The 14,093-nt window shown below is 41.8% G+C and overlaps 1 protein-coding gene across 4 annotated transcripts in view; it reads right to left on the bottom strand.

The window, feature by feature from the left end:
• Positions 1-14,093, bottom strand: part of LOC140905957 (uncharacterized) — a 52,657-nt gene that overhangs the window by 27,969 nt on the left and 10,595 nt on the right. The window contains exon 2 of one of the 4 annotated variants that reach the window (XR_012157002.1): positions 2,611-2,952. The exons of the other annotated variants lie outside the window; for them this stretch is intronic. The gene's annotated coding sequence lies outside the window, so the exon portion shown is untranslated. Of the gene's footprint in view, positions 1-2,610; positions 2,953-14,093 lie in introns of those variants that run through there. 4 annotated transcript variants of the gene reach the window in all.

Genomic DNA, 14,093 nt, shown 5'->3' with positions numbered 1-14,093 from the left:
GTCTCAGGGTTACACAAACATTAATGAACTTATCTTCACAACATGCCTGGGAGACGAGGTGGTATTATTATCTCTGGGACAGAGTATTATTTTTATTCTGGGACATAGAGAAATTAAGGTTAACATTGATATTAGTGTCCACTAATTTTAAGTGCCTGATTTGAGATGCCTAGGGCCTGATTGTTTTTTAAGTGTAGTTAACATTTTTATTCCACTTAATATATTTGAAATACAGCTGTCTGACTTGGGTTATACTTGTGAATACCTAGCACTTCTGCATATCAGGTCCCAGTTGTTTCAGCACAGGCACCCAGAAATTGAGGAACACACAGTGGCAGTCTGCTTTCCCAGTATCACGTCGCAACTCTGGGAGAGGCAGGGATTGAATCTAAGTCCGTGAGGCTGCATTCAACTCCCTTAATCATAAAACAGAGGAACATAGAACTAGAAGGGACTTCCTGGGTTATCTAGTCCAGTCCCTACCTATCACAGGCAACCCCATCATATAATCCCAATCATAAATTTATCAAGCTCGATCTCAAAGCTAGTTAGGTTGTGACCCTAATTTTTTAAAGTCATAACTTGAGATTGGAAAGCTAGACATGCTTCCTACAGCTAGGAAGCAGGCCCATTCTCTCTGAGTCAATTGCCTCTTTCTAGACTGTTCATTATTACACACGTGTATACTTGCACATAGACATAACTATAAACCCACCCTGACCCATCTGCAAAGTGGTATTTACCACCCACTGCGTCTCTAAATGCATAGTGGACTAGTGGGAGGGAGGTCATAAGAAACAGGAGGTAATAAAGAACCTAATGAACACCAGGCATAGCTGATGTTGGTTAATAAAAAAGCAATATAAGTAGTGTAGTTAAAAGCTAAAGGGGAAAAAAGCCCTAGCTGTCCTATTGAAAATGCACTAATCAGCAGGACTCCCCATGTTCTAATTTAACAACAGAAGAATCAGTCCTGGGTGACAAACTAGAGCCTCAGAGAGGTGAAATGCCTCCTGTAGTGGCTGCCTCCTGATGTTGGCTTGAAAAGTCTCTCCTTTCACACATCAAGCAGCAACTCCTGTGGTGTATGCTATTGGGCAAACAAACATCAACCATTCACTTTCTGGAATCTGTGTCTTGCAAGTTTAATTTAGCAAGAGACCAACTTGGTTCTGGGCAATAAATGAGCAGTAAAAGTTCTTTTGGAACCACAGAGCATTCATAGGAATTTATATGGGTGTGTCAGGAAAATTATTTTAAAAGTGGTATCTTTCTTTTTGTAGTGTGTGTGTGTGTGTGTGTGTGTGTAAAAGTAAATAGAAGACTGGGAGCACATTGGGTAGTTTGTAATTGGTTTCTTTAAGGCAGTGATTCTCAACCTATTTATCATTGTGGGCCGCATCCAGTAATATTGTATGGTTCTGAGGATGTCACATGGGCTGCAGCTGTGTGCTGATTGGGCTGCAAGTGGCCCCCAGCTGTGGATTGAAAAACATTGCTTTAAGGAAATAAGCATAAACTCCCATTTCCCATGCAAACACAATCACAAATCACAGCTATCGTCTTATGCACTGAGCATGGCCATTTGCCTGTGGTAACGGTATGTGTCACCTTTGTTGTACGCCGTGTCAGAATCAGTACAAAAGATTCTCCTTGCATTACAAGTCAGTAGCACACTAAGGCCTTGTCTTTGCAGCTGTAACATTGGATTTTTTTTTACTTCAGGGTAACTTATGCATGTGAGCTAATCTGAGGTAAAGGCACAGTGAAAACTAGGCACTTCGTTTTACTGCAAGGTAAACCTGGCAAAGTCAACTCCATGGGGGGGTATAATGGTGACATTGGCAACTTTACATCACAGTACAACTAAAGTGCTTTGTCTTCTCTGTGCATTTACCTCAGGTTAGCACATGTGCATTAGTTACCCTGAGGTATAAAACACACACTTTTTTTTAAGCCTGAAGGCAAGGCCAAGGCTAACACGTTCACCAGCATTTAATAATGCAGCATGAAAATGAATACCTAGCTGCTGAATGAAACTCTTTCCCAGCTCTCAGGAGGATCCACTTGATGGGCCAAATTCAGAAGTGATGTGTAGGGTGTAAGTTGGATCCCTGTGACCTCCCTTACACTTATGCAGACTCCTGCGGACCGACTGTTCCATTGGCCTAGGATCACCAGAGCACTTCGCTTTCTGGACTCATCCCCAGCATCTTCTTCCCTGCCTTCTTCCACACCCTATGCCTGAGGAGAGAGTGGGTGACTTAAAGCCAGCTATACTTGGGGAATGGCTCAGCTGCCTGCTTAAGGTAATTTAAAGTCCTCTTTGTGCAACCGGAGAGGCACAAAGAGGGCTGATTGCAGGCCAGGATTGAGCCCATTATCTTACTAAAACCATTACAAAACCAAGCAAAGGAGCAGCAGATGACCCCAATTTATGATTATCTTATAGTCTGTTGTTGAATAACTTAGCATAGTTTCAAGCAGTGTTTTCATGGTTACTTTGGAAATCATTTGTCTTTTTTTAGCAATGCTATTTCAACTAATTGAGTCAATGGTTGTGAAAGCTATGGAGACTCAGTAGAGGAGGAAAGGTGGTCTAGTTGGGGCATTTAAGGCTATACAGCATTGATTTGTGGCACGTTTCTTGTCTAAGGTAAGTTGAGTAGAATAGGAACATAATACATACCAATTTATTATCATTGTCTTTTTTCTTCAGTGCAGGGTTGACATTTGTTCAATGCAGGGTTGTGTCCTCCAAATGTGTCAGTCTTCTAAAAATGTATATATCACTGAAGTGTCTATCAGCTTTCTTGTGTGCACATTATATGTTTCTCTCAAATCTTGCAAGTCTGAGATTCACCAGGGTACATTGGCTCGCTCAGTTGTTCTGAAAGATTTTCCATTGTCTTAGGGGTAGAGGCTTATGGAACTATGCTCCTCTCAGTGCAACTGCAACATAAGTGGAATTTATTTGTATGATTGAATGTGTCAATAGTTCATTTGGTGATTTGTCCCACAACATGAGAAGAAAATATTACCTAGTAGATTATGTTTTGAGATATCTGGATTGTATTCAGGAATATTGTTGGCATGATGTTCAGTGTATTCTCATGTTCAAATACATTTATCTAAAAAATCACATTATAAAATTTTTCCCTTATTTAAAAAATATAGTGTTTTATGATAATGGTCCAGCTCATTACAATAATGGCTCAAGATTACTGTTGCATACTGTAACATGTTTGTTTAACGTAAATCAGAAATAAAGCACTATTTACTACCCATTCATTTGATTTAGCCAAATAAATAGTTCCCCACTACTCCATAGTAATGAGGTATACACATACAGTCAAAGCTTCATTTTGACATACTTTCACACTTCATGGTCAATCCACCTTTATTTCAAGGGGAACAACTCTTTCAATTTTTTCTCCTCTACCATATCATGATTACTCTCACATCTATTGGTTTAATTAATTAGTTGAAATCTCACTGCTAAAAATAATGCCAAATAGTTTCCAGTATTCAAGGGTAACCACAAAAACACTACTTGAAATATGCTAAGTTATTCATATTTCATTCATTAGATAGAAAGATACATGCTTAAACAAACATTTCATTAGTATACCAGTTAGAGTCCTAAGCTTACCTATAAATTACTGTATGTCAGCTCAGAACAAAAGAAGGGCAAATTGCTTGTGGCCTCTTTGTAACAAAGGCTTGCCATAAAGTTCAGCAGGTCTTTGGCAGTAGAGAAACAATGCTTTGTATGTAAACATTTTGAGAATGAGTTTCCTTGAACTCTTACAATAATGAAAAACACTTGTTTGTTTAAACCTCTAAGTCTGCTGGAGCCCAGTTGTATGAGAGCCTCACTTTAGAATTCCATGGCTCAGAATAAAAATGACCTCATCTTATAGATGGAAAGGTGAGTCCATGAAAATGGGTTGACCTCACAGCACAAGGCAAATTGAATCTACTAAGTGTTAGGTTATTCACGCTACAATAAAACATTACATGTTAAACACAGCTGAATGACTTTATAGTACTTGAAGTTTTCCAACATATGAAAGCAACTTTTCACATGTTTATGTTGCACCAAATGTACTGCAAAATACAACACCTCTGTGAGACTAAATGTGGAACTATCAGCCAAAGCAATCTTGAAACTATTCCAGTGGGCTGCAGATCAGATGAACTAATAGTTGCTTTTGTCATGTATAATATGGACTCCAGTCTGCTCTCATTTACACCAGTACAAACCTGGAATCACTCCACTGAAGTCAAAATAGTTTAATGTTCAAAACAATTTAGCTCCCTTAGTGAGAAGTAATAGTTAATCCAAATGTACATTGGTTTCAGTATAACTGAGAGCAGAATTTACCTCTTCTTCAGGTCTGGGTTCAAGAATAGCTTTTGTGGCTTGAAGGCGTGTCTCTCTCACCCACAGAAGTTGGTCCAATACAAGATATTACCTCACCCACCTTGTCTCTCTAATATTCTGGGACTGACAGGGCTACAACTACACTGCATACCAGGGTATGGGCATTTATCACTAGAGAGAAGATGAAGCAAGGAATGGTGCATTGTGGAAGGATTTTGACAAGTCTTCTAGTGACATCAGAACTTGCTTTACTACTAACAGGGGGCACTGACAACCCTGTTCCTTCTTTTGTAGTAGCAGTTTCAGTTCACAAAACCATGACCCTTGCACCACCTATGATGATATTGTTTTTGGCCTAAGCACCTCTAAACTGTTTGAAAGCACATTTCTGGATCCAACAAAAAACTGTCTACCATGAAGGCCATACAAAAGCTAACTCTGAAAGAACTGATAGCAAGAAGAAGGAAATATGACCCTAACTGTCCTTTCACAAACTGAATTACTCTCAGTTGCTTTTATGTGTCCCTTTCCTCCCAGGAAACATATTACAACATATTACAGACTGCTGCAACATATTACAGACTGCTGCATTATAATAACAGGTATCATCCAGTAGGCATTTCTCACAAAAAAACTGTCCCATTCCTGTGCACATTCTGTGTGGTGAAATGCAGTTCCAAGTATATGTACACCCAGAGGTAAGTGGGCAAAATGAAGACTACATGACAATCACTGCACTAGGTGGTGGTCAGCTGCACAGACCCTTCTGCACTGTCGTTTTCCTCAGCTTCACCTGTTCCAGGCTTTTGGAAACTCACGGCACAGCTGTAAGATATACTGAAACCCTCTAAGGACATCACAGTGAAGTGAGTCCAGACGCCACCAACCTTAGCCAGATCCTCTTACTAATACACCTCAGAAAACAAAGACTGATAAAGCCGAGTGAAACATGTTTACATCAAAACATTCATGTTAGTATAATGGACCATCTTTTGACATCTCTTGTATTGGATTTCAAGCATGCTGCAGTGTAAACAATGCTGTGTTGCCACAGTGCTAAATCCATGCTGCAAGAGCTTTCTTTAGGTCATGAATCCAAAACGGCACAGCCAAAATGATGACTGAGATTTTGAGGAAGAAAAATTTAAATTACCCCCAGTTTATCCCCTCGTTAATAACAAGAGTAAGAGTTGCAGTACAGTCAGCACTACATTCTGAGCCAGATTTCCTTTGTGTAAATAATTTGGATAAACCCAGAATAGTACTTTTTTCCTTGAACTCTTGTCTTTTGCTACTGTTCTCTCCCCCTTCGATCTTTCCCCTTCCTGCAGGACAGTTTCTCGAAAACAAGCTGTCTGTCCCTCTTCCTTCTTGGACCCTCTCTCCCTCTTTTTGCAGTTTCACTCTCTTCACTGCGCCCTCCCCCCTGCAATTTTCTGCTGCTGTCACACTTTGATTGTCCCTCTCTTACTGTCTAAGAACAACCACAGTCTAGACTCATTGGTCCAGTCACTTTGCACTGCTCCACTTGTGCAAAGGAGCACTAACCCTGGCAGATTGAATCCCTCAGGACTTTCCCTGTTTCGGAGCATCCTTGGATGGCACAAAAATCATGTTAAACCCCTGGTAGTTGCCATTATAGGGGGCACGGCTGGGAGAGATACAACATGGTCAGGACTGCCTTTGTGAGGTAATGAGTAATCTCTGAACTAGAGCCTGATTAAGCCACATCCAGTGACAAGTCATTCCTGTGCTAGGCTCCAGCCAGTCCACAAGCCAGGAGCTGGTCTGGTGACTCTCAGGACAGGTATATAAGCCTCACAGGAGAAACAGTAGACCAGTCTGACCAACGTGACTTCATAGCTTGGAACTCTCCCCTGCCTGATAGTAGTGTCAGACTCCACAGGCTTTAACCTGCTCCAGTCCTTATCTGACTCCAGCCTTGTTCCCAGTCCCTCTCCAGCACTGCCCTTACTTTGTTCCAGTCCCTCTCTTGACTCCTGGCCTGGCTGCCACTGCACTGATTACTAGGCCCAACCCTCCACACCCCAGCTTCGGATACCCTGGCACCCCAGCACTCCTGGCTGCTGTAATGGCTGCTTGGGGCTGTTAACAGCTGATGCAAGCAGGCATCAGGGAGTTGGCCTGATGCAGATTGGCCCCAGGAACAAGGGAATGCAAAGGGCACATTTGGACTTCCCTCCCTCAACTTCACTGAGCCTTGTTTGCCTGCAGCTGAGGATCAAGCCCTCTGTGTCCCTGCCCCAGTTCATTGTGCATCTACAAAAATGCAGTGCTTCCTGCTAAATATTCTGTATCAGTAAAATTATTGGTATGGAAGATATGACATTTCTGCGCTAACTGGTTGTCAGTGAAGACTTTTACGCATTTGCGTTTTGAGTTGAGATGGTTGCATTTCATCATATAATTTAAGCCATGTGATGGTTTTTCTGGATCTAAAAACCAAAAAACCTCTTTGAAGTTGCTGTTGGTTGCACTGGGACTGAAACTGCTCTCAGTTGCCCCCAGAATTGGCTGTTGAAAAGGTGGCATAATACCATATCTGCCTTCTTTCCTCAGGTCCTAAGCTGAACAAAGCTCAGCTATACCCTGAGGATCTGCACGCCAAGGTTTCCGCTCATTTTAGCAGCAGGAGAGAGAAGAAAAAAAAATCAAAGATGACTTCCACTTCTCCTTAAAAATTTGTGAGTACAGATTTTCAGGCAATTGTGCCTTTTTGTGTTTTTGCATAGTTAAATTACAAAATAAATAGGCATTGCCAGGAAGCTTTGCAAAATGCATAAAATTTCAGTGAGAAGAGCTTTCTCAGAACAGGAATGAGACATTTTAAATATGAAATTTCAGGACAAAATTTCCTTTCCTTCACGTACCTATAAATATAATTTACATGTCCTGAAAAAAGAAGGAAGAGTGTCCCATACCAGTTCATGATCTTCAATCAGCTTTCAGAGGAATTCAATAAAAATATTTCAAAGAATGCAAACAGTGAGAATCTACAAGGGCCAAATTATGCTCTCTGCTACACTGGTTTAAATCCATTGATTTCAAAGGAGTTACTCCAAATTGATGCCGATGGAATCCAGTCCAAATTTTGGCCTGGAATTTTGCTCTTTAGCTCAGAAAGAAGCGGTTGAGTAAATGCTCATTTGCATGTGTGTATACATGAGCTGGAAGGAAGTGTCTCAACAGTGCTGAAGAAATGTCTTTTTTTTTCCTCTGTTGTATATACTGAATGCATCCCTAAGTTCTGTAAGCAACACACACCAACCAGAGTGTTGCATACATCCCAGAACAAAAAGTAAAAGATCATTCTTTCAATACATTGCATTTTGAAGTTGCATTTTTGAGTGTTGAAGCACTCAATTTTCTGCATTATAATTTGAAATTTCTCTTGGAGCATCTCATAATCCACACCAGCAACAGTGGAACTAATTGAGGCTGGCTAGTGGCTTTCCTGTGAGAACCATGGCTTGGAAGAGGCTTGTTTGGCAATGATCTTTCTAATTCCTCCTGACAGTGGACCACTTGTGTTTAGATTAGTGCTTCTGACCCTTATCAGGTCAAACTTTATTCAAAGTCAAACATTTTCACCATTCCCTTTCATTCAGCAATCCCTTTCACCAATCCCTATACATTCACTATAAAAGCAAGAGTATAATATGTATGAATTATAACAATGAGTGTACCTGACGTTGAAGGATAAGGATGTGCAGGGAGTGAGATTCGTTGCGTTAGATTGTAATCAAATTTTCAGCATCTCACAGCCTCCTTGTTTGCCTTTTGCTAACTCCCTGGGGGTCTCAACCCACTGGTTGAGAAATACTGGCTTGTAGGGTATTGGAGGTGTAGGGTAATGATCATGGCACATCCTATGCAATCCATTCACAGAACGTGGCATCAGCCTTGCAGAAGGCCACATGCCACCCTGTTAGCAAGCACGAATAAAACCTTTCTCACCTCACTGGTAAATGCCAAAAGAGGTCCCTCTCAACAGATTGCCATGCTTTATGCTGACAGCCTGCTTCCTTCCTGGGTAGCAGGGCTGCCTGATGGACTCCATGCAGGTTTCTTTCTGCCCCTTGCCTGCTCTCCCCAAAGGAGCCAATACTACCTTCCTGCTTGTTTCCAGCTTGCTCGCCAGTGGGGGGATGGGTTTTCTTGGCAGAGAAAAAGAAGTGTGGTCAGGACCAGCCCCACCTCCCGAAAGCCAGATACCCATCCTTTTGTCATTGCCTGTTTCATTCCAGGAAACAGGTCAGTCCTTAAATATTAGTCATTTTTCCAAGTGTTAAAATCTGCAAAAAGCTGATCTCTCGATTGGAGTGTTGTGGGGCCTCAGGAAGCCCTGAGTCAGCCTTTACTGGCTTGGATCCAGAGTTAGATGCAGATTAGTGACTAGCTGCTCAGACGCCCAAAGAGGGAAAATCATCACCAAAATAGCACTCTAAACTGAACCCAGTGGAGTAGACTATCAAAGCAAACGGCTCCATGCGTCCATTTCTGTTTACCTTCCTCTGAATGTCCTGGTCCAACACTAAACATTTGTTTTGCTTTCAAAGCAGAGCCTATGCACGCTTATGTCCAGAAAGCCATTCCGTAAATAGTGTACTGTCATCCTTGTACAGATGTGCTTTCAGCATAGCCATATCCAGCAATGAGCCTCCAGTATTTCCCCTTCCCTACACTTATCACATTAAGTGAGCAGACAGCTCTTTGGCCACCTGTGTTTATTAATTATCCTGTAAACCTGGCGCATGGGACAGTAACCACTACTTTTAATACAGCTGCCGATAATACAGTATAAATTGTTTTCAGCATTCAGTGGTAAACCCTGGCTGGTGAGTGATCCTATTTCTTGTCTTCTTTTTTGTTCCAGTGGGTTTATATTGGAAAATGATAAATTGGATATATTTCAGACCAGTCAAAACATTAGACAAAATACATTAGTCAAAGACACTTGAAGAGTGTATTAGTTACCTTCCTGTGGCACATAAGTAATAATTCCATTTCTTAAAATACTCCATCTGGATTAGAAGGGTTACCTGAGTTCTCTTCACATGAATTTAGCAAATAATTAGTGTAACATAGCAGTGCTAACACGTGTGTAGATAACTAGATAGCAATAAACTACCATTTATACTATTGATTGAAAATTGCAGCTAGCTTCATCTGAAATTTAGGATACTTTTCTTTACTAATCCATTGTATTGGTCAGAGCTGCAATATTATTATTAAATATTATTATATTATTGAGTGTATTTCACATAGGCTGCCAGGCCCAATTTGTTTGGAATGATGAACATTTGATATTTTAAACTCAATGAACCCAGAATAACACAACCCAATGAAAGGTGCCAAGCACAAGTAAAATGAATAATGGCAGTGGAAATGAGTTAATTCTTCCCAAAGCAAAAGACAGGACATTTAAAACAATGGTTAGAATATATCCAGAGTTATGATATTTTGAAATTGAGCAGAAGAGAACGTTTATTATTTACCTTGGTTCCGCCACTCACACCCTAGGGTTGCAATTTTTAGTTGGACATATTGCTGGAGGTTTCATCACATGACATAATCTTTAATTAAAGATTAATCTTTAATTCCTGGAGACTCCAGGACAATTCTGGTGGACTAGCAAACCTACCACACCCTCACTTGCAGAGTAAAATACTACTCAGTGTTAGTAAATGTGGGACTATAATCACCATTATTCATCAGGTATATTTCAGCAGTGCCTAAAAGCTTCAACCAGTTTGGGCCTCATTGTGCTAGGCATGAACAAACACACAATAATGAATGACAGGCTCTGCTTCTAAGGGCTAGTAGTCTAAAAGATGAGACATAAAAGATGGATGATACAAAGAAAAGTCATGGGGTGGCGGGGGAGGGGGAAACAATAAATAGTAGGGGGCAATCAGACACTAAGAGGCCCTTAGTGAATGGAACTGGTGATGTTCTTCTGCCCGAAGGAAGGTTGGGGCAGAATTTGAAGAGACAGGGCAGATTTTAAGTGTTTTTACAAGTTTTCTTGTGGGTAATAAACCTTTTGTGAAATTTCACAGAAAAACAACATTGTGGGGTGTATGAAATCAGGCAAAGCAAAATTACAAAATTTCTGTGATGTTTAGTGAACATTTGTTCATAATTTAGAACAGCCTGAATTTCGTTACATTTCAGATCCTGACGCCTAAATGGGGAATCTTCATCCAATGCGGAAATCTGTAGTAGGCTCCCACAGGGATCTGTTCTTGGCCCAGTGCTATTCAATCTCTTTATCAATGAGGTGGAAGAAAATAAAAAATTATTGCTATAAAGTTTATAAATGACACAAAAGTTCATGGAGTGGTAAATAATGATAAGGGCCGCTCAGTTCTGCAGAGCCATCTGGATTGCATGATAAACTGAGCTCACTTAAACAATATGCATTTTAATCCAGCTAAATTTAAGGTCATCTAACTAGGAACCAAGAATGTAGGTCAAAGTTTATAGGCTGGTGGGCTGTAATTTGGAAAACTGACTAGAAACGTGTTATGGTCACATTGGATAACCAGCTAAACATGTACTTCCTGTGCAATGTGATAGCTCAAATAGCAAATGTGATCATTGGATTATAGTAAGGGAATATCAAATAGAAATTAGGAAGCTGGTGTTTCCAATGTATACAGTATTAGTGAGACTATTACTGGAATACAGTGCCCAGTTCTGGTGTCCATACTTAATAAAAGATGTTCACAAAGGTTCAGAAAAGTGTCAAGAACAAACTCATTTCTGGACAACCTGCCTTACAGTGAGAAACTAGAGAATCTAAATCTCTTTAGTTTAACCAAGAGAAGGAGAAAAGGTGACTTGATCATGGTCTATAAATATGTCGTGAAGAAATTTCTGATAGCAGAGGGCTCTTTAATCTAGCAGATAAAGGTATAACAAGATCTAATGACTGGGAGTGGAAACTAGAAAAATTCAGTCTAGAAATAGGGCACAGGTATTTTTACAATGAGCATAATTAACTATTGGAACAATTTACCTGGGGATGTGGTAGATTCTCTGTCATTTGAAGTCTTTAAACCAAGACTGGGATGTCTTTCTAAAAGAGATTCTCTAACTCAACTAGAAGTTATGGGCTTGATGCATGAATCATTGGGTAAAATTGTATGTCTTGTGTTATGCAGGAGTTCAGACTAGATTCATTATAATGGTCCCTGCTGGGCTATGAATCTGTAAATTTTACACAGACTTTGCACAGGTAAATGACAAGATAAGGTGCAAGGGAGTAAAGAATCTGGTTCTGAATTGCTGCTGTTATGATGAGGTGTATGATGTAGAAAAACAGCTTGATTTTTGAGATCTCAGATGGAGTTTGTAGAGCAGCAGTTAGAAAAAGTCATCATTATGAAACCCCCATAATGACACTCTTACTGAATAAGTACCAGGGAGTTCTCTAGTTCAGTTGGCACAATACTGGCAGGAGGTTGGCAAAGGTGGCTTTAAGCCACCTTTACTCTCCCCCTTGTCCTGGGGCTCACCCTCGTTCTAGTGCCAGGCAGAGCAGCCTGATTATACCCTGCTCTAACTTACATCTGCCTGCTCACAGCCCCAAGATGATGTTCTGGCATCTGGGAACTGCCAGGGTATATGGAAACCCTGGCCATGTCTCCTTTATCTGTGAGGAAAACCCCCAGGGGAACATGAGCCAGGAGAAGGAGTAGAAACTATTACTGTGTTTCTACATTACCTGAAGATTCCCCTACATAGGGAGAATCCTCCAGGGGACAGATCCATTAGCTTTATAGATGTTTTGTGCTATTCTGGTAATGTAGAGCAGCTGGAGTGGGGCCAAGGATCAGGCACACCAAGTATAACTACAGTTTAAAGTAGTCTTTCTCAAATTCTGCCCTTGGATGCTCACTGGCAGTTCCTGTTGACGTTAGTGGGAACTCTGTAGGCTAAATCCTCATCCCACTGAAGTCATTGACAACATTTCCATGTACTTCAACAGAACCAGGGTTTGACTATTTCACATCTATTTACTATACTAAAGGGAATGAAAACAAGATCAGGGTCCACCCCTTACTGTCACTTGAAAGGCTACTGTTTATTTTTAGAGCTCCATGGCCAGGATTTTCCTGTTGGTTCTATTGTCGTTTTAAACTCTCCCAACTCCAAATAATATTGGAGCCCTTTAATTGTTACTGTAAAGTTGTGGGCAGGTTTCCATCAGGGCAGTACAAGTACAGAGTTTCCAACACAAAGAAAAATGTAAATGCACCTCTTTCATGTATCCCTGAGGTAGTGATGTTTTTCATTCTAATTTTCATAAATTAAGCCACATTAAATAATTTTATTCTGAATTAACATATGGAAAAAATAATCTAGGTGGCCACATCAGAACTTGCATGGCAGTATGAAACACTGGGGGTGGGGCAGGGCTGGGGATGAGTTTGGGGTGCAGGCAGGCTGCTCCGGGACAGGGGCCAGAAAGGAGGAATCACCCCAGCCCTTTCCCTGCCAGCAGCAGCGAGCTCTGGGGGAGGAGCCCTGCCAGCAGGACACTCACCCCCACCACTGTCACTGCATGTGCTCCTAGGGCCCCTCTCAGGTCCAGGAATCTCCCTCGCCTCCCCCGTGGTGGGTGCCGGGGGGGTGCTGAGTGCATCTCCTCCCCTGCTGTTGCCCCTGACTGTAGCCTCACTGGGGGTGAGGGATGGGGCTGCCTCCTTGCCCAGCATGGGGCAGGAGTGGTGACTGCAGGTGGGGGGGCCCCCCGTGCTGGTGGAGGGTCCCCCCGGAAAAGGGAAGGGTCTGAGGTGGAAGGGCAGGCTCAGTCAGTCTGCTCTGGCAGTGGAGATGGGCGTGCTAGGACCCTGCGGCAGCAGTTGATGCAGGGAGGCAGCATGGAGCTGCAGGGCAGAGGCAGGGGAAGGGACGCTCTGGTCCGGGCCGGGGAGGCACGCGGGGGGCTGGGGGCAGCAAGAGGGAGCTGGGGGACACTTGGGGGAGGCCCAGGGGGTGGCAGGTGGGGTCGGAGGGGACAGCCAGGCCCAAATATTGGTGGAGCTGGGCCCCTGGGCTCTGAATATTGCTGGTGCTAAGGCACCACATGGAGATACAACTCGCCGCCCCTGCACACATTATGATGTTATTTTGGACATAATGCCTATAGGCATCTCAGAAGTACAAAGTTTGAAAAGTATTAATTATTTATACTGTAAAACATAGGCTTTTTTATCTTGGGTTGACTAATGAAGAGTCAACTTGAAGCTCAAACACTATTAGAGGTGGAGCCCACAAAAGACTGAAGCCTTCTCTACACTTAAAAAAGTTTGTCAGGAAAAGCGATAGCTAGATAGAGTTATACCAGCAAACCACCCTAGTGAAAGCTTATGCTGGAAAAAGGACAGAATAAGCTATACAGGCAAAAGTACTTTTTTGCTGGAATAACTGCATCTATACTATGGATTTTGCTGGCATAGTTTGTTGGTTAGGGGTGCCATTTAAAAAAAACAATTTTTATTGAGGCAAAGTTACAATAAAATGTTAACATACTGCATACTATTCAGGAGCTAGTTAATATTCAAAGAACCTGGCTAAAGATTCTGGCTCGCTGGCTGGAGATCCCTTCTCCGCTGAGTATGCTAAAAAGGGTGATCACATTTCTAAATACCTTTCTCTTTTTGACACTTCTGTT

Source organism: Lepidochelys kempii, chromosome 2 (genome assembly GCF_965140265.1).
Source record: "Lepidochelys kempii isolate rLepKem1 chromosome 2, rLepKem1.hap2, whole genome shotgun sequence".
Classification (NCBI taxonomy): domain Eukaryota; kingdom Metazoa; phylum Chordata; order Testudines; family Cheloniidae; genus Lepidochelys; species Lepidochelys kempii.
The sequence above is the reverse complement of the archived record's forward strand: the minus strand, read 5'-3'. Positions and strand labels throughout refer to the sequence as shown.